The sequence below is a fragment of the Eumetopias jubatus genome, unplaced genomic scaffold (assembly GCF_037043125.1).
Source record: "Eumetopias jubatus isolate StellerSeaLion01/CBP00866 unplaced genomic scaffold, mEumJub1_p1.0 scaffold_4, whole genome shotgun sequence".
Taxonomy (NCBI): domain Eukaryota; kingdom Metazoa; phylum Chordata; class Mammalia; order Carnivora; family Otariidae; genus Eumetopias; species Eumetopias jubatus.
Genome location: NW_028274810.1, coordinates 5616652 through 5640200, shown reverse-complemented (window position 1 = coordinate 5640200; position 23549 = coordinate 5616652). Strand labels below are relative to the sequence as shown.

Here is a 23549-nt window from a genome sequence, read left to right as displayed (position 1 = left end):
CGGGGCGTGTCTGATGCAAACCAGGCAACGTGGCGGTGCGGTTCTGCGTGTTAGAATTCGCGGGGCTGAGGAGGTAGCAGCGCTGTTGCTTCCATCCTATTCGGAAGCGTCGTGTGGAGGGTGAGGATGCTTGCGACAGGAGTGGGTGCCGAGGGTGTTGGGGTGCGCCTAGGCGAGTGAGCCTGTGTGTCCGGTGGAAGGCGGGTGAGACTGGTGTGGGGCGGAGGCGGAGCGAGTCACACTTACCCGGCAGGGGAGACGCCAGGATCAAGCAGGTGGTTTTCCCACGCGAGGCCAGTCCATCGCACCGCGGACGTGCTGACCCCCGCGATTTCCCCGAGTGTGGACAACTCGATTGCATAATTTGTGGTAGTGGGGACTGCGTTCCCGCTCTCCCCTGGTGGCGGCCAATAAAAGATTTTGTTTGCTTTCTCCTTTTTTTTCTTCTTTTTCCTTGTCTTCGGGCGACTTCCAAGTTCACCCCAGCGACAGGCGACACCAGGACACTGAAGAAAATACCGCCGCTTTTCAGGGCGGCTTACGTGCAAAGCTACATTTCGCTGTTTCTCATCTAAAACGCACAGGACAGTTTCTGTCCGCAGGTCGTACATCCTGCCTTGGCTGTGGGGTTTTTCTGGCGTTTTTCGTGGAGCGGTGCGCCAACTGCTCCCCAAGGCCCAGTGCCCTTCAGTATCTCTGCTTCTACTTCGATACGTGGATTGCAGTCCACGATCCGGCAAAGTTCTTTCTTTCACTCCCCACGGAACACAGGTCAGCGTCCCTTCTCCTTCCTCCCTCCCCTCCCCACCTATCCCCCCCAGGCACCCTGCAAAGCCTCACCCAATCCCCAGACTCCATATCCTTGATTAGGCCACTTGGTAGCCTACCTAGTTCAGCCTTGCTCCAGAGGACCCTTCTGAGACTAGAGACGGTCCAGCTTGATGTACTGATATTTATTGCAAGTTTATTTGTTGAAGTAATCTCTATACCCAAAGTAGGGATCAGGCTCAGGAAACCAGATGGAGACTCCCATGAACTCCCCACTGAGCCAGCCAGGCACCCCCTGACAGATATTTAAAGAGGCACCTCTGTCTACTAGCAAAGGATCCGATGGGTTTGGCACCACAGACCTTTCCCAAACAGCAGGTTAGCTCTTGGACAAGGGGCCGTGGGCCTTCTGCAGCTCTCGGGCTCAAGCAAAAACTATCCTACTGCTGTACCTGCATTGCTTTGTCAATCCGAGCTTGAAGGGGTTTCTGGCTTCAGGCTTTCACCAGAGCTGGTGTTTTTTCTCTACTCCCTAAAGGCCTCTATTCAGAATCTACAACTGACCGTTTTCCAACTTTGATTTTCACTTAGGGGAGCCACACCAATTGGGACTCAGCAACTGGTTTACTCTTCTGCCTGAAACAATTAAACAAAACAGCAAGAGTGCCGCACAAGATGCACGAAATGGAGATTTCCAAGATCCTGGGCATCAGGCAAAGGGGACAGCCATAGCAGACACATGGCAACACATAGGTGAGCAGAGCCCTAGAGCTGCTCAGAGGTACTGGCTCCAGAAACTTTCTAAGCAAGGCACTGGGGGGAGAGGAACCTGGATAGGAGCCCCGTGCACTCCTGGAACTGAGGACACTGATCTGAGAGACCCCAGGACTGAATTCTGGGGAGGACAGAGCTGTGGAGGGGCCCTGGGGAGGCATGGACAGCAAGTCAGGGGGCAGTCCTTTGCACAGAGACTGCTGTTCACACAGCACAGGGAATAGAGCCTGTGCCCAACAGACTGAGCCAAAGGAACCCTCCTAATTCCCGAGGCATAGGGTGCAGGAATAGGGGGAGGTCTTGCCACAGTACTCAGAACTCATGGTTAGTCCTCCACGGAGCACTGCTCTGGGCCACTGAACTAATCCTTAAAGCAACATCAGAAATGTTTCCAAGTAACTTCCATGCATCCCTGAACAAAGCTCAATATTATAGAAAACACAAAAATATCCAGCAACCAGCAAGGTAACATTCACAGTGTCTGGCGTTCCATCCAACAGTTTGAGGTATGCAGACAAGGAGGGGAAATGAGCCCTCCTGAAGAGATGGATCACTCATCTGAAAATGACCCACAGCTGACACCAAGGTGTGAATCAGCAGAGGACAAGAAAGTGTTTGTTCTAACTGCATCCCATCAGTTCATCAGTTCAAAACATTCAGCAGATACATGGAAAATGTTAAAAAAGAAAGATCCAATCTCACATGAAGAGAGAAAAACCACAATGTCTGAAAGGAAATGTACTGCAAGGGGCTGATGGTGATTAGGGAAGGCAGAAGAGAAACGTTCAATAGGAATCCTATGGAATCTGCAGATCCTGGTGTTGCCTTCTGAACCACCTTAACCCTTCCAATCCGTGAACACAGGATGTCTTTCCACTTGTTGAGGTCTTCCTTAATCTCTTGCAGCAATATTGTGTAGTTTTCAGCGTACAGGTTTTGTGCCTCCTTGATTCAGTTATTCCTAGATACTATTCTGGTGGGTGCTGTTGTACATGGAATTGTTTTCTTAATTTCGTTTTCTGATTGTTCATTGCTAGGGTATAGAAACACCGATTTTGTCTGTCTTGTACCCTGCACCTCTGCCGACTTAGGTTATGGACTCTAGTAGTTCGTGTGTGTGTGTCTGTGGATGTGGATTTTTCTGTATACAGGAGCATGTCATCTGGAAATACAGATACAAATTGTCCCTTAAACAACCTGGGAGTTAGGGGTATAGATTCCCACAAGTGAAAATCTGTGTATAACTTTTGACTCCCTGAAAACATAACTACTAATACCCTACTGAAGCCTTAGAGATAACAAAAACAGTTGGTTAACACACATTTTGTATATTATTTGTATTGTATACTTTATTCTTTCGATACAGTGAGTTAGAGTGAAAATGTCATTGAGAAAATCATAAGGAAGAGAAAATGTATTTTCTACATTTGTAGTAGACTGTATTTGTAAAAAAAAAAAATCAACCCATGAGTGGACCCACATTGTTCAGTACAATTCAAACCCATATTGTTCCCCAGTCAACTATAGTTTTATTGCTTCCTTTTCAAATGTTTTCCCCTCACCTTCAGGTTTTTAAAAAATTGATTCATAACTGATTCCCCATGTGAGATCAGTTTCACGTGGCAACACAGGGATTGGACGACTCTATAAATTATGTTAGGCTGACTACAAGTGTAGCTACCCTCTGTCACCACGCAGAGCTGTTACTGCACCACCGACTACATAATATGAGATCTGTCCTCTAACATTTTTTTTAAATCTTCACTGATTTAAAACATCATTCTGCTGTTTTGACAGAGTGTAGGATTCTATGCCCTCCCCTTCCCCCACCACTACCATGGGCCTTCTTTGGACTTTGCCAGAGAGGAGCAGTGACATATAGGAGGTTCCCTATTTTAGGTCACTGCAGCCCCTGATCTTGGGCCATGATGCTCAGCCAGGGCCAGGGAAATATGGATTAGCAGGAACCCTTCTTTGTAAGCCCAGTTCCAATGTGAAGGACCAGAGTGCTCCTTCTAGGCCCCTGCAGGGATGGTTCAGCACCCAGGAGCTGGCCGACATAGAGACGGCCAGAAAAGGGCAGATTCCCCTAAACCCAGCCCAAAGTGTTCCATTTAGACTCAGAAGAAGGTGAATAGCAGCACAGGCTCTTTTCCCTATGCTGAGCGGGGGAGGGGAGCCTCAGTGCCAGTGCAAGAAGGAGCATCAAAGGGAACCTTTGGCTGTTACCCTTAAGGTTGGTGGCTAGAGCCCACCCAGGGGACCAAACCTACTTAAGATCCATCCAGATCTTGCCAGCAGCTTTCATGGGTCCTGTAGCCCTCACTTCCTCCCCAAATCTCCAGCCAGCTGGTGCCCTTGTCTTTGCCTGCTTCCCCCTGGTCTCCTTGGGCCACCTGAAGGCCTCTTCCTTTAAGTAGTCTGCCGCCTGGTGGATTCCAGGGGAACTGTGGGGGGGCGGAGGCTGAAGGCACATGCACTGAATCCCTGACTCCAGCTGGGAGGTCAGAAAACAAGCTGTGCAACTGTCGCCTTCTTTCTTTTTTTTAGGTGAAACTGACATACAATAAAGTTCACCCATTGTCAACAATGACAGAGTTGTTCAGCTAGTGCCCTAGTGTGTTTCAGAGGCTTCCTTCACCTTCCCACACTCCCTCCAGCCCCTCTGCAGACAGTCTCCGCGCCCTCCTCCAGCTCCAAGCAGCACTGATCTGCTTTCTGTCTCTGTGCATTGCTCCTTTCTGCACATTTTACATAAGCCGAATGAGACAGTATGTAGTTCTTGGTGACTGGCTTCTTTCACTCAGCATCCTTTTGAGGTTCTTCCATGCTGTAGCTTGCATCAGATTTCTGTGCCTTTTGTTGCCGAATAGATGCCATGGTACAGATAGGCCACATGTGGTTTGTCCATTCACCAGCCGATGCCCTTTGTGTTGCTGTCAGGTTTTTCCTATTGTGAATAACGCTGCCTGGAACAGTTCTGACCGAACGTGAGTGGACATATGTTTTTACTTCTCTCAGATAGATTCCTAGTTGTGGAATGGCTGGGTCCTATGGCAAGCTTGTGCTGAACTCTTAAGAACTCTCAAAGTGGCTTCCGCAGGGGCTCTTACATTTTTCGTTCCCACCAGCAATATAGGAGGGTCCAGTTTCTCCACATCCTCAGCAACACTTGGTATCGTCTTTGGAACATAAGCGCACTAGTTGGTGTAAAATGGTACCTGGTTTTCCTTGCATTTCCCTGAGGACGAATAACATCGATTACCTTTTTATGTGCTTATGAACCACTTCTGTGTCTTCTTTGGTAACGTGTTTTCCAGTCTTATACTGGCTTTAAAAAGTGTGTTGCTTCTGCCCATTGAATGAGTTCAAAGTCTTCTTGTCTCTCCTGAATGTGAGTCCTCATTGGGTATTTAATCCACAAATATTTTCTCCTAATCAGTGGCTTCTCTATTCCTTTTCTCAGTGGCAAAGTTTGATGCAAAAAAGTTCTTCATCTTCAATTTTCTCTTACGTATCGTGCTCTTGCCGTAGTGACTTAGAACTCTTTGCTTAATGCGAATTCCTGACCATTTTCTCCCATGTATGCCTCTTCAACTGTAGTTTTGGCTCTTATACTTAGATCTGTGACCATTTTGAGTCCATTGCTGTGTAAGGTGTGATTTCCAGTAACAGCTGTCGGGGAGCTTTGTCCTGACAGGTACAGGAGAGCCTGGGGGACACCTTTGTTTCAGAGTTAGTCTCCCCTGGGCCAGGAATGGAGATTTGACCCTGCTGCACCTGTTAGTGAAAGGCTGAGTGCCTTTGGGGAGGGGAGATACATGGGGCTGGGGTCATATACAGCATGTACTCCCCATTCTCTGGGACTGGGTAAAAAGTAGCTCCTGGAGCCCCAGGGCAGTCCTGCTCACAGGTGTCTTTAGAAGCACAAACACACTGAGAGCAGGAGAGGCTAACACAGAAAGGACCCCAGGGATCCCAGGGGATCTGGGTTGGGATCCGAGAGGGTCTTCTGTGGGTGGGTGGGAAAGAGGACTCCCACACAATTGGAACTCAGGAACATACCCAGAAGGAGTGGAGCAGATTGAAGACATTTCCCAGAGTTTGCCCTATTTTTTTCCAACATGAAAATCATGGTGTGTGCCTGCATCAAAGGTGCTCGGGGGACCCATGCTGCCTCAGTTGGTAGAGCGTGCAACTCTTCATCTCAAGGTCATGCGTTAGAGCTCCACGTTGGTCATGGAGCCTAGCTGAAATTAAAAAAATAATAATAATAAATAAAAAATACACAGGTGCATGCGTCAGGAATCTGGAATTACTCCCCCTAAGGAAAGGATGGGGCAGCTCCCTTAGTTCTTGCAGATCAAGAGCCATTCTGCGCCTTAGAGAATCCTAAAAGTTGCTTGATATTTCCTCAGATCAACCCAGAGACTCTACACTTTTAGTATTTGTTGGGTTTCCCGTGTATGGTCAGAGGTCCACTGGCAGACAAATTTGACACACGGAGTACAGAGTAGACCAAAACACAGAATAGTACCTGGATGCACCACATTAGTCTCTGTCCTCACTGCGGCCTCACTGAAAATGAGAATGGGCAATCGAAATACCTGGTATTCAACACAGATTAGGAAGAATGGAAAGTTTGGGTTAACAGTTTAAATTATTGTGTCCCCAGATTGAATCTGATGGCAAGTGGAGACTCTGTTGAACGTCTTCTAGGTTCTGCAGGTGGAAATGAGGGGCTGAGGGACAAAGCAATTTACAACTGAGAGTAACTTTGGTAACTTAGTACCTTCACACTTGACACAGTTTTCTTTCATTTTGTCTGATGCCCTGCTGTCATGTTTGATTCTAACCATATTTGTACAAGGAAGTTGATATCAATAGCAAACCTAAAATCCATACCACTAAATATCACAGTGCTTATTCCTAATGGTACTTTAGGCTCGTTTCTAACTGCCTGTAGTTTCGTTATGACTGACTCTGAAGGCAGCCCATTCTAGCCATGTGTGCACTTCTCTTTGGCCCCACCTCCAGGTTAAGCAGTGCACCTGAGAGGGCTCTATCACTGGGGGAAGGACGTAGGTCAGACAGGTAATAAAGAGAAATGGGGGGACTGGGAGTCAGCAAAAAGAAAGCATAATTATCAGTGCATTGATTCCAGAGAGGACCATTATATTGCTCTTTAAAAAATATTTTATTTACTTCTTTGAGAGAGAGCAATTGAGAGAGCAGAGTGGTGGAGGGAGGGGGAGAGAGAGAGAGAAGCAGACTCACCCCTGAGCAGGGAGTTGGACATGGGGCTTATCCCAGGACCCTGGGATCCTGACCTGAGCCAAAGACTGACACTTAAACAACTGAGCCACCCAGGTGACCCTTAAAATAATTTTAAAAAATTTCTGGTATACTTAACATTCAGCATTACATTAGTTTCAGGTAAGATCGTGGTATTTATTTTTTATTTTTTTTAAAAGATTTTATTTATTTATTTATTTATATACTTACTTACTTATTTATTTAGCGCAGGGATTAGGGGCAGAGGGAGAGGGAGAAAGAATCCCAAGGAGACTCTGCATTGAGCATAGAGACCAAACGTGGGGTTCCCACGACCCTGAGATCATGACCTGAGCCAAAATCAAGAGTCAGATGCTTATCCGACGTAGCCACCTGGATGCCCCTTGGTATTTCTAAGAGTAATATGTTTAGCTTTCTCTCTGAAAGAGGTACTAATGAGCAAGGCTAAGAGAAAACATGGAAACCATAGGGGCCAAGGTCAGATTGCCCAAAATGTGCCACAATGGCATATTGATTATTTTGAATTGTAGCTATTTGAATAGCAACTGGTGCAAGGACACTCAAACCCTCCTCTGTCTCCCTGAAAGCAGGAAACCCATCTCCCCTATGAAAAAGGCACCCCCTGTACTAAGAAGTAAAAAGACATTCTTCTCACCAGGGTCTTTAAAGCAGAGGTTCTGAATTCTGCATAGAACTCACTCCAAATTAGAGCTCCCAAACATCCCTCGGAAATGTATTGTCTCCTTGTCTAAAATGTATAAAAACTGTCTGCCTTAATACTTTCTATTTCTTTAAGGTCTGAATTTCAACATCAGTTCTTCATGCATATTCAATATCTCAGGTAAACTTAATTCTTAGTTAAGCTGGAAGTCCTTGAAGGGTAATGGAGGAACTTTTCCTTCCCTGCATATATTTTCGTAGGGTAATTATTGGACTTTTGCTGATTTACAAGCTCCACCTAAACAATGTGGGGAAAAGAAGGGAAACAGTGTTCCTTGCATTTGGTCATTTCCTTTCAGTGGATCTGGCCTAGAAAGAAGAAAGAAAGAAAGGAGAGAGGAAGAAAAAAAGAAAGAAAGAAAGAAAGAAAGAAAGAAGAAAGAAAGAAAGAAAGAAAGAAAGAAAGAGAAAGAAAAAGAAAGAAAGAAAGAAAGAAAGAAAGAAAGAAAGAAAGAAAGAAAGAAAGAAAGAAAGAAAGAAAGAAAGAAAGAAAGAAAGAAAGAAAGAAAGAAAGAAAGAAGGAAGGAAGGAAGGAAGGAAGGAAGGAAGGAAGGAAGGAAGGAAGGAAGGAAGGAAGGAAGAAAGAAAGAAAGAAAGAAAGAAAGAAAGAAAGAAAGAAAGAAAGAAAGAAAAAGGAAGGAAGGAAGGAAGGAAGGAAGGAAGGAAGAAAGAAAGAAAGACAAGAAAGAAAGAAAAAGAAAGAAAGAAAGAAAGAAAGAAAGAAAGAAAAAGAAAGAAGAAAAAGAAAGAAAGAAAGAAAGAAAGAAAGAAAGAAAGAAGGAAGGAAGGAAGGAAGGAAGGAAGGAAGGAAGGAAAGAAAGAAAGAAAGGAAAGAAAGGAAAGAAAGAAAGAAAGAAGAAAGAAAGAAAGAAAGAAAGAAAGAAAGAAAGAAAGAAGAAGAAAGAAAGAAAGAAAGAAGGAAGGAAGGAAGGAAGGAAGGAAGGAAGGAAGGAAGGAAGGAAGAAGGAAGGAAGGAAGGAAGGAGGAAGGAAGAAAGAAAGAAAGAAAGAAAGAAAGAAAGAAAAAGAAAGAAAGAAAGAAAGAAAGAAAGAAAGAAAGAAAGAAAGAAAGAAAGAAAGAAAGAAAGAAGAAAGAAGGAAGGAAGGAAGGAAGGAAGGAAGGAAGGAAGGAAGGAAGGAAGGAAGGAAGGAAGGAAGGAAGAAAGAAAGAAAGAAAGAAAGAAAGAAAGAAAGAAAGAAAGAAAGAAAGAAAGAAAGAAAGAAAGAAAGAAAGAAAGAAAGAAAGAAAAAGAAAGAAAGAAAGAAAAAGAAAGAAAGAAGGAGGGAGGGAAGAAAGTGTCCTGGTCAATTTTCCTTGTAAACATCTCATGAGGAATCTGTTGGTGAACACCCAAATGGTGGTGAATGTTGGGAAGGCCCGTCCCTGGCATGCTTTCAGGAGGGTGATTTGGTGTGTATAGAACTATTTAGGGAAACAAACTAAGAATCTGTGGATTAATATGGCCTTATTCGCTAGAAACGGTCACATCCGCTATGTAAGCATAGCCATGGGAAATCACCCCAAAGAGTTCCACTTTGTGTGGTAACCTCACACATCATTTAGAGACCATGTATGTTTCGCCTGGGTCAGAGCATGTCCTCATGTGGGAAGTCGGTTCTTGCAGTTAGTGTTAGTGGTCTCAGTTGCTTTGCTGGTACCTCACAATTTCCCTTTGAAAATGTGAGTAAAAGTTGATCCTGGGTAAGACTTATGATTAGTGGCGCCTGATTTGGCAATGCAACCTTTTACATCATCCCCATATTTGTTGGATGTGCTCTTATGCAATTCTCTGGTCTTTCTTGAAATAGTTGCCATTGGCCAAAATTAAACCAGGATAACCTGTGTACAGAGTGACTGGTGGATGATGGATTCTGTGGCCATTATGGCCAAAATTGTTGCTAAGGTATCTTCCAAAACATGTATTGTTCTTTTGCACATGCCCATTTGCAACTTCAAAAGCCCAAAGCCATTTTTCCCTGCTACCCTGGGGTCCTTGTCATCAATTCCCCAGAAGTTCAGGATTATAACAGCTTTCATTATCTTTTTTAAGATTTTACTTACTTATTTGACAGAGACAGAGAGAGAGAACACAAGCAGGGGGAGCAGCAGAGGGTGGGGAAGAAGCAGGCTTCCTACCGAGCAGGGAACCCAATGTGGGGCTGGATCCCAGGACTCTGGGATCATGACCTGAGCTGGGGGAAGATGCTTAACCGACTGAGGCACCCAGGTGCCCCAACAGCTCTTATTAAATCCCAAACCCCGTCTATATTGTTTTTGTTTTATACAGTATTGTTTTGTGTATATTGTGTATATTGTTTTATATCACTATTTGTTTTATACAATTTCCCATAGTTAGAAAGACAGCAGGGATAAGAAAAGATGAAGTACAGGGGGCAATCTTACCTTGAAAAACTACGTCATTTTTGAGAAATCTGCCACCACACACGAGTGAAAAATTGTTCCCTGAGACCTAGCATAACCTTAGCCGACGGCAATTCCCTTAAGCTAAATCAACAGGAACACACCTCCCATGAAGCAAGTTGGGGTTTTTATTCCTTGCGGCCAGAAAGAACACACCCCATGTTCTCAGGAAGAGGGTGTTAGAAAGAACCTATTGTAGATAGGAAATGCCCTTCACAGTGTCCTTCATGTGACAAGGGCTAGGGAACATCACGTGAAGGTGAGGAACATATGTTTACTGTGGTTATTGGATTTTTGTGTTTTTTTCTTCTACATCCAACATCACCAAATAATTTATTTGGAATCAGAATTCAAAAGAACATTTGACAGTTGAGAATGTTTATTCTGATCCAGTTGTACAACTAATCTAGGTGAAATTACCAAATAAATTTTACATGGGTTTTCCAGGACTGGGGCTTCTCGATGACTTCAAATTTAGGATTTTCAAATGTGAAGTCCGGGAACCTATTCATGTCTGCTTTACCATATGTTTGCTTAAGCTTCAAAAGCTCCCTCCCTAGGTCTTGCTGGTGCTCTGGGCCAGTATCAACGGGTCTTCCAGATGCCCGTAGCTTAGTTCGGTATTCTCTAATCTTGTCCACGATGAGTTTCTGTACAGGACCAAGTTCTTTATTAAATGCCACAGCAGTGAATGCAAGCTGGTGCAACCCCTCTGGAAAACAGTATGGAGGTTCCTCAAACAGTTGAAAATAGAGCTACCATACGATCCAGCAATTGCACTACTGGGTATTTACCACAAAGATACAAATGTAGGGATCCGAAGGGGTATGTGCACCCCGATGTTTATAGCAGCAATGTTCACAACAGCCAAACTGTGGAAAGAGCCAAGCTGTCCATCGACAGATGAATGGATAAAGAAGATGTGGTATATATACACAATGGAATATTATGCAGCCATCAAAAGGAATGAGATCTTGCCATTTGCAACGACGTGGATGGAACTGGAGGGTGTTATGCTGAGTGAAATAAGTCAATCAGAGAAAGACATGTATCATATGACCTCACTGATATGAGGAATTCTTAATCTCAGGAAACAAACTGAGGGTTGCTGGAGTGGTGGGGGGTGGGAGGGATGGGGTGGCTGGGTGCTAGACATTGGGGAGGGTATGTGCTACGGTGAGTGCTGTGAATTGTGCAAGACTGTTGAATCACAGATCTGTACTTCTGAAACAAATAATGCAACATATGTTAAGAAAAAAGAAAAAGAAGAAGATAGCAGGAAGGGAAGAATGAAGGGGAGTAAGTCAGAAGGGGATAAGAACCATGAGAGAGGATGTACTCTGAAAAACAAACTGAGGGTTCTACAGGGGAGGGGGGTGGGGGGATGGGTTAGCCTGCTGATGGGTATTAAAGAGGGCACGTTCTGCGTGGAGCACTGGGTGTTATGCACAAACAATGAATTATGGAACACTACATCAAAAACTAATGATGTAATGTATGGTGATTAACATAACAATAAAAATTATTAAAAAGAAACCTAATGATGTAATGTATGGTGATTAACATAACAATAAAAAATTAAAAAAAAGTCACCGCGATAACACCAGTGTTGCTCCTCAAATGAACTGAGACTGCAGACCGAATGAGAGAGGAAAACCTCAAAAGCCTCTGAAGCATCAGGGTAATTCTGACTTGCTCTCAGTCCTGAGCTGCCAGAGCTTCCACTGCCTCCACTATTCTACTTCCAGCCGTGGCTCCGCCGCCACCCCACTACCCGCCCTCCCAGTGCATTCTGGAATTTTTTTCCTTGATAGAGATTAGCATACGTGTTTCTAAACATTAAAAACCCGGGGAAGTAGAGATAAGCATCTGAACTAGTTCTCTATTGATGCATATTAACAATTAGAAAAGCAGTGGTTTAAAGCAACCAACATGTGTTATCTTGCAGTCCTTTGGCTCAGGAGTTTGGAATGACGAGGGTGGGTTCTCTGCTCACGGAATTGGTCAGTAAGTCTTCCCCCACCTGAACAGGTCTGATAGTGACCTTGTAGTGGTTCTCTCTCCGAAGAGGGCCTGCCCTCAGCATCTCACTCCTCTGGGATCCTCTTCCCTGACCTCATTTCGATCTGTCATGATGCTTTCAGCTCAGCCAGGTGGCTTAGGAGGAATGCTAGAACTGTGGAACCCCAGACCTGATCTCTGCTGTCCCTTGTCCAGGAGGAGAATAAATGACAGAGGTCTTCATAAAGAAATGACCCCCATGAGGACTGACATTCCCCAGCAATTAGAGCAGAGGAGGAAACCTACAGGCAAACGGAGGGCTTAATAACCCAAATCACGGAAGCAGGACACACATCAAGGAGGAGCCCCTCCCAGAAATGTCCCCATTCTCCATTGAAAGCCACTTTGGGTGAAGGGTGTGAGCACTGGGTCTTTCAGAGTCTCCATCCTCAGCTCTTTGTTTAAAATGGGCTTTTTCCATACGTGAGAACCTCCTTGGAGCTTTTGTCAGAAATGCAGATTCGTGGGCTTTATCCCCAGGGCATTTTAAGAGGCACACAGTGACTCTGATGGAGGTGTTCTTTAGCTCTGCAGCTGGTGCCCAGGCACGGACCCCTGTCTGCTGCATGATACCCCATTTCCCATCTAACATTCCAGTGGTCCATGCTGCCTTCTCGAAGTTATCTTCTACATTCTCTATCATACATGAGATAAATATGCTCAAAGAGATAATTAAATGATCCACGAAAGCATATGGGACATGTGGTGAAGCTGCTATTGGCATCTTGGACTGCTTTTCTGAAGGCTGTGCTTCTATTGCTTCGGCCCAGAACGGGGATTGGGTTTGAATGGAAAGATGGTTGGGACTGGAGATCACTAAAAGCTCGTTATTGCTGGTAAATTTTTTTTTTAATTTTTTATTGTTATGTTAATCACCATATATTACACCATTAGTTTTTGGTGCAGTGTTCCATGATTCATTGTTTGTTCATAACACCCAGTGCTCCATGCAGAACGTGCCCTCCTCAATACCCATCACCAGGCTAACCCATCCCCCTACCCCCCTCCCCTCTAGAACCCTCAGTTTGTTTTTCAGAGTCCATCATCTCTCATGGTTCGTCTCCCCCTCTGACATACTCCCCTTTTCTTCCTCTCCTGTTATCTTCTTCTTTTTCTTTTTTCTTAAAATATGTTGCATTATTTGTTTCAGAAGTACAGATCTGTGATTCAACAGTCTTGCACAATTCACAGCGCTCACCATAGCACATACCCTCCCCAATGTCTAGCACCCAGCCACCCCATCCCTCCCACCCCCAACCACTCCAGTAACACTCAGTTTCTTTCCTGAGATTAAGAATTCCTCATATCAGTGAGGTCATGTGATACATGTCTTTCTCTGATTGACTTATTTCACTCAGCATAACACCCTCCAGTTCCATCCACGTCGTTGCAAATGGCAAGATCTCATTCCTTTTGATGGCTGCATAATATTCCATTGTGTATATATACCACATCTTCTTTATCCATTCATCTGTGGATGGGCATCTTGGCTCTTTCCACAGTTTGGCTATGGTGGACATTGCTGCTATAAACATTGGGGTACACGTACCCCTTCGGGTCCCTACATTTGTACCTTTGGGGTAAATACCCAGTAGTGCAATTGCTGGATCGAACGGTAGCTCTAATTTCAACTGTTTGAGGAACCTCCATACTGTTTTCCAGAGGGGTTGCACCAGCTTGCATTCCCACCAACAGTGTAGGAGGGTTCCCCTTTCTCCACATCCCCGCCAACATCTGTCGTTCCCTGACTTGTTAATTTTAGCCATTCTGACGGGTGTGAGGTGGTATCTCATTGAGGTTTTGATTTGGATTTCCCTGATGCCGAGCGATGTTGAGCACTTTTTCATGTGCCTGTTGGCCATTTGGATGTCTTCTTTGGAGAAATGTCTGTTCATGTCTTCTGCCCATTTCTTGATTGGATTATTTGTTCTTTGGGTGTTGAGTTTGATAAGTTCTTTATAGATTTTGGATACTAGCCCTTTATCTGATATGTCATTTGCAAATATTTTCTCCCATTCTGTCGGTTGTCTCTTGGTTTTGTGGACTGTTTCTTTTGCTGTGCAAAAGCTTTTTATCTTGATGAAATCCCAATAGTTCATTTTTACCCTTGCTTCCCTTGCCTTTGGTGATGTTTCTAGGAAGAAGTTGCTGCGGCTAAGGTCGAAAAGGTTGCTACCTGTGTTCTCCTTTAGGATTTTGATGGACTCCTGTCTCACATTTAGGTCTTTCAACCATTTGGAGTCTATTTTTGTGTGTGGTGTAAGGAAATGGTCCAGTTTCATTCTTCTGCATGTGGCTGTCCAATTTTCCCAACACCATTTGTTGAAGAGACTGTTATTTTTGCCATTGGACATTCTTTCCTGCTTTGTCAAAGATAAGTTGACCATAGAGTTGAGGGTCCATTTCTGGGCTCTCGATTCTGTTCCACTGATCTATGGGTCTGTTTTTGTGCCAGTACCATACTGTCTTGATGATGACAGCTTTGTAATAGAGCTGGAAGTCCGGAATTGTGATGACACCAGCTTTGCTTTTCTTTTTCAGTATTCCTCTGGCTATTCTGGGTCTCTTCTGGTTCCATACAAATTTTAGGATTATTTGTTCCATTTTTTTGAAAAAGGTGGATGGTATTTTGATGGGGATTGCATTGAATGTGTAGATTGCTCTAGGTAGCATTGACATCTTCACAATGTTGATTCTCCCAATCCATGAGCATGGAACGTTTTTCCATTTCTTTGTGTCTTCCTCAATTTCTTTCATGAGTATTTTATAGTTTTCTGAGTACAGATCCTTTGCCTCTTTGGTTAGATTTATTCCTAGGTATCTAATGGTTTTGGGTGCAATTGTAAATGGGATCAACTCCTTGATTTGTCTCTCTTCTGTCTTGTTGTTGGTGTATAGGAATGCCACTGATTTCTGTGCATTGATTTTATATCCTGCTACTTTACTGAATTCCTGTATGAGTTCTAGCAGTTTTGGGGTGGAGTCTTTTGGGTTTTCCACATACAGTATCATATCATCTGCAAAGAGTGAGAGTTTGACTTCCTCTTTGCCGATTTGGATGCCTTTGATTTCTTTTTGTTGTCTGATTGCTGTGGCTAGGACTTCTAATACTATGTTGAATAGCAGTGGTGAGAGTGGACATCCCTGCCGCGTTCCTGACCTTAGGGGAAAAGCTCTCAGCCTTTCCCCATTGAGAATGATATTCGCTGTAGGTTTTTCATAGATGGCTTTTATGATATTGAGGTATGTACCCTCTATACCTATACTCTGAAGAGTTTTGATCAAGAAAGGATGTTGTACTTTGTCAAATGCTTTTTCTGCATCTATTGAGAGGATCATATGATTCTTGCTCTTTCTTTTGTTAATATATTGTATCACGTTGATTGATTTGTGGATGTTGAACCAGCCTTGCAGCCCAGGAATAAATCCCACTTGGTCATGGTGAATAATCCTTTTAATGTACTGTTGGATCCTATTGGCTAGTATTTTGGTGAGAATTTTTACATCCATGTTCATCAAGGATATTGGTCTGTAATTCTCTTTTTTGATGGGGTCTTTGTCTGGTTTTGGGATCAAGGTAATGCTGGCCTCATAAAATGAGTTTGGAAGTTTCCCTTCCATTTCTATTTTTTGGAACAGTTTCAGGAGAATAGGTATTAATTCTTCTTGAAATGTCTGATAGAATTCCCCTGGGAAGCCATCTGGCCCTGGGCTTTTGTTTCTTGGGAGATTTTTGATGACTGTTTCAATTTCTTTAGTGGTTATAGGTCTGTTCAGGTTTTCTATTTCTTCCTGGTTCAATTTTGGTAGTTGATACATCTCTAGGAATGCACCCATTTCTTCCAGGTTATCTAATTTGCTGGCATAGAGTTGCTCATAATATGTTCTTATAATTGTTTGTATTTCTTTGGTGTTGGTTGTGATCTCTCCTCTTTCATTCATGATTTTGTTGATTTGGGTCATTTCTCTTTTCTTTTTGATAAGTCTGGCCAGGGGTTTATCAATCTTGTTAATTCTTTCAAAGAACCAGCTCCTAGTTTCGTTGATCTGTTCTACTGTTCTTTTGGTTTCTAGTTCATTGATTTCTGCTCTGATCTTTATGATTTCTCTTCTCCTGCTGGGTTTAGGTTTTATTTGCTGTTCTTTCTCCAGCTCCTTTAGGTGTAGGGTTAGGTTGTGTATTTGAGACCTTTCTTGTTTCTTGAGAAAGGCTTGAATTGCTATATACTTTCCTCTTAGGACTGCCTTTGCTGTATCCCAAAGATTTTGAACAGTTGTGTTTTCATTTTCATTGGTTTCCATGAATTTTTTTAATTCTTCTTTAATTTCTTGGTTGACCCATTCATTCTTTAGTAGGATGCTCTTTAGCCTCCATGTATTTGAGTTCTTTCCGACTTTCCTCTTGTGATTGAGTTCTAGTTTCAAAGCATTGTGGTCTGAAAATATGCAGGGAATGATCCCAATCTTTTGGTACCGATTGAGACCTGATTTGTGACCTAGGATGTGATCAATTCTAGAGAATGTTCCATGGGCACTAGAGAAGAATGTGTATTCCTTTGCTTTGGGATGGAATGTTCTGAATATGTCTGTGAAGTCCATTTGGTCCAGTGTGTCATTTAAAGTCTTTATTTCCTTGTTGATCTTTTGCTTAGATGATTTCTCCATTTCAGTCAGGGGGGTGTTAAAGTCCCCCACTATTATTGTATTGTTGTCAATGTGTTTCTTTGCTTTTGTTATTAATTGCCTTATATAATTGGCTGCTCCCATGTTCGGGGCATAGATATTTACAATTGTTAGATCTTCTTGTTGGATAGACCCTTTAAGTAGGATATAGTGTCCTTCCTCATCTCTTATTACAGTCTTTGTTTTAAAATCTAGTTTGTCTGATATAAGGATTGCCACCCCAGCTTTCTTTTGGTGTCCATTAGCATGGTAAATGGTTTTCCACCCCCTCACTTTCAATCTGGGGGTGTCTTTGGGTCTAAAATGAGTCTCTTGCAGACAGCATATTGATGGGTCTTGTTTTTTAATCCAATCTGATCGCCTGTGTCTTTTGATTGGGGCATTGAGCCCATTTACATTCAGGGTAACTATTGAAAGGTATGAATTTAGTGCCATTGTATTACCTGTAAGGTGACTGTTAACTGTCTGTTGTCTGTGTTCGTTTCTGCTCTTTGCTGCTTTTAGGTTCTCTCTTTGCTTAGAGGACCCCTGTCAATATTTCTTGGAGGGCTGGTTTCGTGTTTGCTAATTCCTTTAGTTTTTGTTTGTTCTGGAAGCTTTTTATCTCTCCTTCTATTTTCAATGATAGCCTAGCTGGATATAGTATTCTTGGCTGCATATTTTTCTCATTTAGTGCTCTGAAGATATCTTGCCAGTCCTTTCTGGCCTGCCAGGTCTCTGTGGATAGGTCTGTTGCCAATCTAATGTTTCTACCATTGTAGGTTACATATCTCTTCTCCCGAGCTGCTTTCAGGATTTTCTCTTTGTCTCTGAGACTCGTAAGTTTTACTATTAGATGTCGGGGTGTTGACCTATTATTATTGATTTTGAGAGGGGTTCTCTGTGCCTCCTGGATTTTAATGCCTGTTTCCTTCCTCACATTAGGGAAGTTCTCTGCTATAATTTGCTCCAATATACCTTCTACCCCTCTCTCTCTCTCTTCTTCTTCTGGGATCCCAATTATTCTAATGTTGTTTCGTCTTATCATATCACTTATCTCTCGAATTCTGCCCTCGTGATCCTGTAGTTGTTTCTCTCTCTTTTTCTCAGCCTCTTTATTTTCCATCATTTGGTCTTCTATATCGCTGATTCTCTCTTCTGCCTCATTTATCCTAGCATTTAGTGCCCCCATTTTTGATTGCACCTCATCAATAGCCTTTTTGATTTCGACTTTGTTAGATTTTAGTTCTTTTATTTCTCCAGAAAGGGTTTCTCTAATAACTTCCACACTTTTTTCAAGCCCAGCTAGTATCTTTAAAGTCATGATTCTGAACTCTAGGTCTGACATCGTACTAATGTCCGTATTGAGTAGGTCCCTGGCTGACGGTACTACCTCTTGTTCTTTTTGCTGAGGTGATTTCTTTCGTCTTGTCATTTTGTCCAGAGGAGAATAGATGAATGAGAGAACAAAATGCTAACAGGTTTACAACGTCCCCAGCAAATATACTGTATACAAATCAGAAAAGACCTGAAACCAGGGGAAAAGAAAGGGAAAGAAAGAAAAAAGAAAGAGAAAAAGAAAAAAAAAAAGATAAAAACAAAAACAAAACAATACAAAAAAGGCAGAATATGATCAAATATGATCAGGCTAGTGCATAGATCAGTGCCACACACTAGATTTTGGGCGTATTTTGGTCTGTTAGAAAAAAGTGCCTCCTAAAATTTTAAAGGAAGAAAGACATATATGTACAAAATAAGGGTTGATACAATGAAGGGATGGAAGATGACTGTAAAGATGAAAATTATAAAAGATCTTATAAAAGGACTTGGTAAGATAAGTTGTTTGAAAAAAGAAAGAAGATTTAAGAAAAAAAAAAAGGAAAAAGGGAGAGAATGTGATCAGGCAGGAGACTAGAACAAAGCCATACACTAGTGATTTAGGGTATATTTTGATCTGTTAGAAGAAACTGTACCTCAAAATTTTAAAGAGAGAACAACATATATATATGCCAAAAATAAGGGTAACTACTATGAAGGGATAAAATATGACTCTAAAAATGAAAAATAAAAAATGTTTTGTTTTTTTTTTAAAAAAGGGATTTATAAGATGTTGGTTGAAAAAGGGAAAAATAAAAATAAAAAAAACAGTCAACAAAAATTAACTTTGATGAAATAATGAATCATGGTAAAAAAAAAAAAAACCATGAATCTATGTGCAGTATTCCCCTAGCGCTGGAGTTCTCCTATTCTCCTTGATCGATCAACTTGGTCTTGGCTTGCTGGCTGTTTGTGCTGATCTTCTGGGGGAGGGGCCTGTTGCTGTGGTTTCCAAATGTCTTTGCCGGAGGCAGAATTGCCCCGCCCTTGTCGGTCCGGGCTAAGGAAGCTGCTCCGGTTTGCTCTCAGGAGCTTTTGTTCCCTGCAAGCTCTCGGTACAGCTTTGGAGGACCAGGGCAGAAATGGTGGCCTCCCAATCTCCACTCGGAGGAGCTGAGAACTCGGGGCCCCGTTCCTCAGTGTGCCCCCAGAGAAAAGCAGTCACTTCCGTGTCCCCGGTCTCCGGCCGCACTCCGTGCTCACCCGGCCTGTGATCGAGCGTTGCTATCTCTGGCACCCGACCCCGCACGGAGTCTCCAAACCCAGCAGATCCCTGCAGTGCGTTCCTGCACCGCTCCTCCCCGGGAAGGAAGGGGAGTCTCCCCGGATCTGCTGCTTGTTGGGTCCCTGCTGGGGGAGCCGTGCCCCGACTGGGCCGCAGATCACAGTTTATGGCAACCCCGAGCTGAGAGCCCGCGCCTCTGCTCCGTATCTGCAGCCGGCTTCCCTGCTCTGATACCTGGGAGCTCTGGCGCACTCAGGCACCCCCGGTCTCTCTGTGACCCCAAGGGTCCTGAGACCACACTGTCCCAGGAGGATTCCACCCCCCGCTTAGCCACTGCAGCGACGTCCCTCCGCCGAGCCAACTTCTAAAAGGTCCGATTTTGTGCTCCGTGGCTCTAGCACTTGCCAGAAGCGGCCGGCGGAGGCCCCCTCCCCCGCCGTCTATCCTCCCGAATATCGCCTCGGATTCACTTCTCCGCACGCCCTACCTTCCAGTAAGTGGTCGCTTCTCTGTTCAGAGAGTTGTTGCTACTCTCCTGTTCGATCTCCTGTTGAGTTCGTAGGTGTTCAGAATGGTTTGATCCCTATTCAGCTGAATTCCTGAGACCAGACGAAATCTAGGTCTCCTACTCCTCCGCCATCTTGCTCCGCCTCCGCTGGTAAATTTTATCTATCTGCTTGACAAGTATTTACTGAATGTTTCACCTGGCAGGCTCTCGGAGGCACGGGGGACATGGGGTGAGCAGGCAGACCCAGTGCCAGCTCTCAGGAAAAAGAACTTTGGCACAAGTGTCAGGTATTTTACAGATAATCACCTAAGTGCCTTTTATTTGTGACTATGATAAGTATTATTTAACACTTTTGTGTTCTGTGATCCTAATCCCTGAGCCAGTGATGGAAAAGTTAATATAAGTAACAGAATTATATAATTGGGAGAAAAGATTTGTCCCCAGAAGTCCTTGTTTTTTTGTGTTTTTGTTTTTTTTTTTAGATTTTATTTATTTATTTGACCAAGAGAGACACAGAGAGAGAGGGAACACAAGCAGGGGGAGTGGGAGAGGGAGATGCAGGCTTCCCACCAAGCAGGAGCCCGATCCGGGGCTCGATCCCAGGACCCTGGGGATCATGACCTGAGCCAAAGGCAGACGCTTTTATGACTGAGTCACCCAGGCACCCCAGAAAGGCCTTGTTTTTAACAGTGGAAATACCAACATTTGATCCAAAGTCCCCTGAAAATTATTTTTTTATTTTTAAGCTGAACTTTTAATTCTAGTGTTCCCTGAAATTCAAATGTGGGGTTCTCGAGGGTGTGTTCCGGAGCCTCCACAGGGAAGCTTGCAGCCAAGGCCTGTGTGGGGGCTCCGTTGCCATGAAGTGTTGAAGGTGTTTGGGAAAATCTCTTAATGTCTCTGGGCCTCAGCTTCCACTCCTGTATGATAAGGTTGTTATTCAAATTCTCCAAAGTGCCTTCCTGCTCAGTTTCTGTGAGTGCAGGAGGGTCTGAGGTGCCTGTTAAGCAGCCCTGGGGACTGCAGCTGAGACCTGACTTGGTCCCTTCCCTGTGTGTCTCCTGCAGGATCCTGAGCTGAGCCCACACTGAAAACAGAGAACGGAGGGAGCAGATGGAAGATAGAAAATCAGCAGGTTTGGAAGATGAGAATAACCCTAGGAAGGACAAGACAATGGTGGAGCAGGTGGTTGCCAAAGGAGGTAAGAATAAGGACAAGTTGATTTCAGAAAAATCCGGGGAAACTGAGGAATGTATACAGCAGCATCCAACTCTGCAAGGAGCAGCCTGAGCTGAGCAAAGACGTTGGAAGAGTAACTTCGTCCACGGTGAACCTGTGCACCTGCCGAGGAGCCCCAGAGGATGGATTGTCGTGGTTTATACTGCTGGGAAGCACCGGTTCCAAGAGGAGGAGGATGTGACCATGAGGCTCTGCCCCAGACACCTAGCTCCGACTTGGAGCTACCCACACTGTAGGTGTCCTCCAAGAAAGTGTGTACTGAGAGGGATCAGTGATGTTTGGATAAGGGTTGGAATTGTCCATTCTTACTGCAGATAGTTGTGCCCTAAGGTCAGGAAGGGCCAGGGTAGGGGACCCTTGCATCTGAAGCCACATGATTTAAATAATACTCTTAATGCTGCCTGGGTGGGCCTTGAATAAAAAGCATAAAGATCTACTCAGAAAGTGAAGTTTTAGGGAATATAATACATGAGTGGGGTCAAGCGTATTGTAGTGGGAGGAAAGTTACTGCATTTAACAGCACCTAATGACTTCTGGGGAGACAAACTTGACCCTAATCATGGCTCTAGATGCCAAATAACGAAGCAAACCACTTACTTCCATTGGTAACAGAAAAGGGAGGCCCTTAATGCCCATAAGAAGCTGGAAAGTTGCTCTGCCTGTTGGGTCATGCAAGAAAACTGATCACTTGAAAGGTGGCTCAAGAAGGGGCTGGGTTGAGTTTGTGACAGTATGTCCTAGGTCTTGGAGAAAAAGGTTTGGGGCTATGGAAGTTGCCGGCGAGCTGGCTTATAGTAACTTTACACAATCTTGGGAAAACATGTCTAGCAAAATTTTGGATTCATTGGACACTAAATATTTAGTCCGTGATCTGCAATCATTCTTTCACATTACCCACTACTTGCTTGAACCAAAAATGACTTTTCTATTCTTTGAAACACCAAGGGTGCCTGAGTGGCTCAGGCACTTAAGGGTCTGACTCTTGGTTTTAGCTCAGGTCATGATGTCATGGTAGTGGGGTCAAGACCCATATTCGGCTCCATGCTCAGCACAGGGTCTACTTAGATTCTTTCTACCTTTCCCTCCTCTCTGTTCTCCCAGCTCACCCTTATTCACTCAAAAATAAATAAAATCTTTCAAAAGGAATGATGCCCCCCGCAAATGCAGATTTAAACACATCCTATGATGACTTTCATGAATAACAAGGTAAAGCAGCTTTTTTTTTTTTTGAACAGAGAGCAGAATTATAATTCAGGATGTCAGTGGAAGAGGCAAGTAACATCCCATCATCTCAACATCTGAATGTAAACAGGTAAAAGAAGGAATGTATAGAATTATATGTCATGTACACAATGATTGGTTCATTATAAACAAATTGGAATAAATCTATGTGTATATTGACTCGTGGGTCCTGTCAAAAAGGCAGAGCATTCACAAAAACAAAAAAAACAAACCGTCCTGAAAGTCATTTGGGTAATTGGACTTTAGAAAACCATTAGACAAACATATATCAAACACATTTCAAGCTGTTTGTGAGCCACATTTTAGCCCATCAAGAGTGAACTTTAGGAGAGACACCTAATACTGAATGGATGCTTTGGTTTCTTTGAGACATGTCACCTGAGCCACTGGGAATGTGACCTTGTGAGTCACACAGATGAGCGAGCTTTACCTGACAGGATGTTAAGTTCAGTGCCTAAAGAGTTAACATAAATATGCTAACACACCAATCTTTACTTAAACCAAAGATCATTTCCTCTCTGTTGGGGGTATGAAGCTGACACAAAGGACTACAGATTCTGTTGCAGAATCAGGACCCGAGGCTTACAGACTGATGGGAGTGGACACCTACTTCCGATTTGGAGTCGGAGCCATTGTCTCCTAAGGCAACTGAGTCAGACAACCAAACTCCCTCAGTCTGCCACTATTAATTGTTTAAATGCTGTCGGTGTCACTTTATAATAGATCACATAGAAATAAGACGGATCAGACTGGGGCACAATTCATGGTATTCGATGGATATTTCGTTGCACAGCGATCTAAATCTTCTGGCAGTACATCATGCTGGGAATAGATGATTGAAGACTAAATTACATAATAAGAGAGAACATTGGCCTCTAAATTTTGCAACTGTGGTATTGCAGCTAAACACAAGCTAAACTGGGAGCCTTACCAACTGAATGGTGACTCTCAAGGAAAGTTTATTACTGAACATACACAACATTTCACATGCATTGGTCCATTAGACCCTGTACAATCTGCCCAGCCACAGGACTTGATACGGGTTGGGTTATTCCTTTTTCTTCGGCTGCTGAGAAATGTCCTTCTCACCTGGCAAATACCTAAATCTCCAAAGATATGGTCACTGCCAGATCTAGCTTGAATCTGAAATGCATTTGTTTGTATCAAGATATAACACCAATATATAAAACTCAACTGTGCTTTATGTGATCGCAATCCCTAACTGAAATGTGAAAAGTGATATCATTTATAATAGCA

At 43.5% G+C, this 23549-nt stretch overlaps 1 non-coding gene across 1 annotated transcript; it reads left to right on the top strand.

Moving 5' to 3' along the window:
• Positions 1-238: 238 nt before the first annotated feature.
• LOC114208123 (U1 spliceosomal RNA) lies at positions 239-400 on the top strand. Its single transcript, XR_003608974.2, has one exon. It is a non-coding gene; the product is annotated as a U1 spliceosomal RNA (small nuclear RNA).
• The last annotated feature ends 23149 nt before the right edge of the window (positions 401-23549 follow it).